Below are 6000 nucleotides of genomic sequence, written 5' to 3'. Positions count from 1 at the left end.
TCCCACCCCATCCCGTTCCCCCTTTTGTCAATCACCTTTTTTTTTTCCCACCTAATGGACCCAGCCTAATTGGTCTTGTTACATGAAATCAAAACCACCAGGCCTGCCCTGAAACCAAATGACAGCAGGAAATTCAACCTTACACACTGAAGAATGGACGTGAGCTCCCAAGCCCAGCAGTATTCAGTCCACCTGCAGTAATGACCTGTTACACTAAGAGAGGCCAGACCCGTGTGCTTTGAACTGTTGTATAACTGATACATCATCTCAGCACATGGTATGCTGGTTTGCCTGGAGGACAAGAGCTGGTAAGGTTTTTTTTTTTTTTTAATAATTTGGAAATATCCATCACTTTGGTCTACTACAAATAACCTAATAAATAATCTATTAGACATTGCACCATTGAAGATTTTGAGACATAATCCACAGAATAGAATGTTTCATGGTCCCCTAAGAGGATATTTATCTTGCAAGCATTTAGAAAACAATGATTCCAGACACCATATTGCCATACACAGATAAAACAATGCATTTTTCAATGATAATATTGAATATGGAACATCAACAATATTTTGCCTATTTAAGGCAGCAGGTAACAGGCAGGTGTTAAGTGAGAGGTGAAAATGATAAATAGTTGGTATTAATTGCTCTTGTATGATTCACTCTCTTTCTCACTCCCTTGATACAAAATCATCATTAGTAGAAAATGAGGCTTTTAATTTAGACCCTGTTAATTTAATCAGCTATCTGAGGTAGTTTAGGAAGGATATTGCAGTTATGATGAATGATTTTGTCACCTTATCAGTTTTATTTTTTAGTGTCTGAAAATTGTAGTCAGAGAAAGAAATCTCAGACTCCGGACACTCCGGACTCCATACAGTTATGGCTATGAATTTAGCTGGAGAATATTTAGTAAATGTGACATGCCAGACATAGGTAATTGTCAATAAGCCACAAAAATATAGCCAGATAAAAAAAGTAAGGGAAATATATACTTAATGTAATTGTAATGCTACCAAATGCCTTTCAATCAGCCATAGTCCAACATACAGTATAATGTAAATTATACCATTGACATAATTATCTGTTGTATTGTAAAATCTACTTGCTTTCCTCTGTTCTCAAACAGCATACTGTTCTGTAAAATCTAATGGCTGAGCCAGATATCATCATTACATTACATTATTGGCATTTAGTATCATACACAGGACTGCACAAATAGAAAAAATCTAAATTATTATTTGAATAGAAAAAGGACATATTTTTCAGAATCACATTTAATGCTTACTTTGGAAATTGTCTACATTTCAGGGGATCTGTGACTTCTGCAACAAAACGATTGTCTAACTATTAAGTCGCATTCAGCTGTTCCCTATTGTATGTGGTTGAGACGATTGCGTATCCACAGCTTCAGTGCCACGAATAAATTCTTATGTATTTATATGTTCAAAACATCAATCCACACCAGGTTACTGTTAACATTTTTTTTTTATTTGGAAATTTAAGTAATGAGATTTCTATATCCAAGGCCACAGAAGTGTTTGTTGTTTGAGATGAAAGGGCACAAATTAAGCATGGGACATAAATGTCATGGGAAATTCCTATCATAATATATGCTTTGTCTTCCCCTACAAACCCATCCCCCATGTGTGGCTGCTGAGGGACCCATAAATACACATGAGGGGGCACGACCTGCCCTGGCCTTGGAATATGTGATTGACCAAAGTCATGTCTGCGTTATCAATAGTGCAGCCATAAACAGACGGCGCATAATGATTTTTATGATGTAAAAATAGCAGAAGAGCAGCCTGTTTCCCTCTGAGTACTGCGCCCTTGCCATGAGCAGATGTCTGGAGTATCCTCGCGAATCACGGAAATATCTCCTGTTCACTTTCATTTCGCTCCGGCCATTTGTTTCAATTACTGTGTGTTTTGCTTTCATGTCTCTGCTGGCCTCATATGAAAGCTTGACTCCCATCATGAAAAAAATATGCCAAAATATTAAATGCAAGAGATATACACATTTATATGTATAACAAATACATTTATGTGTTCCTTATATAATATTCATTACATTATATGCATCATATATTAAAAACTGATTATTTCCACTTATTTACCTGTTGAAAGGTGTGCTATCTGCAACCAAAAAAGTGTAGTCACTGCATTCTGACTTGAACTACTTGAGGTTGATCAGTGGTCATGTCAAACTTTTTAGACATGTGTTATATAGTATGGAAGGAATTGTTTTGTGTTTCTAGAATGTTAATGTTCATAAGTGTCTCAGTTACGTATTTGTATGTTATGTATTTATGTCATAAAAGGGAAAATGGGATATATCAAATAAGGACCTTTATTTGAATATTTAGCAACAGAGGTAAACTGTATGTGTGTTTGCATGCATGTGCGTGCATGTGTGGAAGGGCGTCTGGTGTTCACTAGTCTGGCCTTTGTCGTAGACAAAAGCACAGAATCTTCTGATTTACACAAGGAAGAACCAGCGCACAATATTCTAAAGAAATTGCTCTTGCAGCCATTCACAGTCTTCTGTTGTGCCTACATTTCGTCCTTCTACAATAAATAAATGTCATTTCCATTGCCCTGTTATCCACTGTCCTTTCACTGCCTTTTCCCTTATGCAATCCTAACTGCCTCTGCCATTAAGTATGTAGGTAGCTGAATGAACACATGAACCGTTTGCCTACATCTGTGTGCTGTCCACCCAGCTGGGGAAAAACTCATGCGGTCTTTAAGACTGGGCAAATCAGTTTCCCAGATAATATGCCATATGGAGGAAATCAGATTTCTTTTTTGCATATGAATAAATCTGCAAACAAATACTGCAACAAATGTAACAAATACTATTGCTTCTTATAATTTACTGTACACATAGGCAATTAAAGGCAGAGCCAATACTGTATTTAGGTTAAGATTCAATTGCACCTTGATACCCATGAGTACATTGTGATCATTCTAAATCCTTCCAAGAAGTGAACAATTTAAGGAGCAAACTAAGATGTGAGATGGATTGTTGATTTTTTGTTACACTTTAAAGATTTTTGTTTTGCAGTAAAATGAACATAAATTAGCATTATAAAATCCCTTTAAATAATAATTAGGAAGTATAAAATCTAGATATTTTCATAAAGTGAACTGTAAAGTTCAGTTAAGTAACAGATATTTGAATAATTATGTTGGTTCTGCTGACACAAACTTACATACTGATAAGACTCAATATGATTAAATTTTGCATTTGTGCTGATTATATTATGAACTATCAACTTGCAAATAACATTTTACATTTTTTCCCCTTCAAAGAAGTAGTTGCTGAATATCACATTTCCTCTCTTCAAGTTATTCTAATGTAGGGTAAACAGCATTCCAAACGCAAAATCATTAACACCTGACAATTAATAAGCGCAGTGGTCAATTTGCTGCCCCTCTTAACGATATACAGGCCTACACGAATGTGAGAAACTCAAAGGCAGCGATTAGGAACCATAAGGATTTGTAGCCTGTTCCTATCAGACACTCCCACGGATGGCTTTTTGTCTTAAGATAATTCAGAGACAGATCGTGATTGCTTAAAACACAAACAATCTAACTGTAATAAGAACATAGCTTAATGACATAGCGCAATGCTTTGTTCTTGTTGCTCTGTTGAAATACAAATCACGATATCTGCAACTGTAAGAACTGGCAACGGCACGGACAATTCCCTGATGTACGAAATAAAGTTCAGGTTCACTCACAACCATGAGTCACGGCCAAAAACAAAACCAGACATGTTTTACGCTTTAAAGCATACTCTTGACACAGATAACGAAAAGCTAATTCACAGACTAGGCTTGTTATATTGCTACTAATTCTACATTTATGTCTTCACTATACTGTTTGTGGTTAGCTGAAACGTTGGTTAACTGAAATTGGTCTAGGAACGTTACCTCGTTTTATAGCTGTTTTCCAGATGAATAGAATCTCAAGTTCGACAGTTGCAATGGAACATCGCAATACTATGTTTTTCTCCGTGTTTAAAATTTATGAAAAATTCCATCTCCAACGAAACTAAAAAATGGTGGTAAGTCCATATTTTAATTCAAAGGGAAGAACTTGTTTAATACATCTAAATATGGAGCTATAGTGGGGAGCTTTGTTGAGTATTAAGAGTACTCCAAACTACATTTTGTAAACATGTTTATTGCCTAACTACAAGCTTAAGTTTTTAATTAGCTCCATCATACAACGTTAGGTAAATGCTTTTTCTAGCTATCCACACTACTTGTAGTTAGCTATCTAACGGTGGGGGTGTTACGATATCTTTTTCTTTTATAACGTTTTGTTTGTTTTCAATTGAATATATAAATAGATCTGTATAACTTTAGTGAGCTATAAAAAGACATATTACCTAGTCTGATCTTTCATTAGGCAAAATAGATAGTAGACCAGTAATATTGTAAATTAATATTAATTGTGATGGAATGAGTTAGCTAGATAATTCATTCATCAATTCTTTGATAATTGCAACGTTATCTTTGTTCTCAGATAAATCACAATTAAATATTTTTTATTTGTTCTTGCTTTAAATAAGAGCTTTTTATTTTAAGTGTTATTTTAATATAAACATAAGTATAGCCTAATCTTTCTCTTCCTAAATAGAATAGGGTAGCTCAACAATATTATAAATTAAGATCAATTATAATTAATTTGCGAAATAAGTGATTCATTCATCAGTTCTGTACAAACAAATCTCGGTAATATGATAAATAGGTAATTGGAAGATTCAGTATTGAGGTTTGTTATGTACTGAGGTTTGGTAGTGTTTGCTGTGTTTGTGTGCCAAGGTTGGATTAGTATTACAAGCGACTAGTGCAGTATTCATTAAAACGACATCTAGATAAGAACAAATGATTACATATGTTGTTTATTTATAAAATTCGACTGAAGTACTTCTATTTTGTCTAGTCCACAATCCTATTCAGAAATCCAGATCCGGTTCTTTGTACTGTACTTGGTCTCCTGGCGCCGGTTCAATCCGTCTGGAATATTTGCCTGGGCTTTCGAGTAGCTCGTTCTGCTTGTTGGTTACATTGTATCAATCTCCCAGCATTGAGAGATACAAACAGCCATCAAGATATATTAGAGATAGCAACAGCGAAACGGAGTCAAGGATTTAAACTGGGGTGGAAACTGGCTGCATATTGGATTTTACTACCGGGAGACCGAGTGGACGTGCTTTACTTTGGACCGGGCTTGAAACTGAACCAGAAATAAAATGCCCAGTTTAGCCGGTATATCCCAATTTTGAACGGGATCTCAACGTGTGAAGGCTGCAGTCAGTGAAATTGGCCTTTCCTTTCCCCTGCTGTTGGATTTCTTGGGAGTACACTGATTGATTTGTCTGTTTATTTTGAAAAATTTCGGGCGGTTTAGTTGATTTTACCCTTACTACCTGGATCTATGGAGTGCACTTAAATATTCCTTGGATCGGGGTCTGCAAGTGGGGTAAGTTAGTTGGTGTAGGAATTTTTCTTCTTTCTTAATGAGGGAGGCATACAGATAGCTTGTTAGTTAGCTACCTAGCCCTATATTGACTGCATGCATTGCCTTGGCAAAATCTCTTTGTCTGAGAGACCAAGAAGATTTTAAACACAAAGCTACTTAGTTTTAATCCTCAGACACGTATGAGTTATGAGGAACTGCCGTGAAATTATAAACCGAACTCTCTAAATCCAACTCTGCAAGTGTTTTGTTGGGATTAGCCAGCTTGCTACAGAAATAGACATTTTCATCATGGTTGCCTCAGAAGACATTGTCGGGCATGTAGCTGGCTAGCTAGCCAGTTAGCATTAGTTCACAGTTTAGGTTGTCGCTGTTTATTTTTCCGAACTTGTTTTTACACAATTCCAACATGTGTTTTGGCGTGTCAGTATATAAAACACGCTTTACGAAAGGCATGATCGACTTCATTTTGCACACCAGTGCAATTTCAGTGATGCTTTT

General features: G+C 35.9%; 1 protein-coding gene across 1 annotated transcript in view; it reads left to right on the top strand.

The window, feature by feature from the left end:
• Nucleotides 1-5106: 5106 nt before the first annotated feature.
• LOC118782249 (zinc finger protein 609) overlaps nt 5107-6000 on the top strand; it is an 81190-nt gene continuing 80296 nt past the window's right edge. The window contains exon 1 of the mRNA XM_036535554.1: nt 5107-5502. The gene's annotated coding sequence lies outside the window, so the exon portion shown is untranslated. The remainder of the gene's footprint in view (nt 5503-6000) is intronic.

This window comes from Megalops cyprinoides, chromosome 8, assembly GCF_013368585.1.
Source record: "Megalops cyprinoides isolate fMegCyp1 chromosome 8, fMegCyp1.pri, whole genome shotgun sequence".
Classification (NCBI taxonomy): Eukaryota; Metazoa; Chordata; class Actinopteri; order Elopiformes; family Megalopidae; genus Megalops; species Megalops cyprinoides.
Note: the sequence above shows the minus strand (reverse complement) of the source record. Positions and strands in the feature narration are given on the sequence as shown.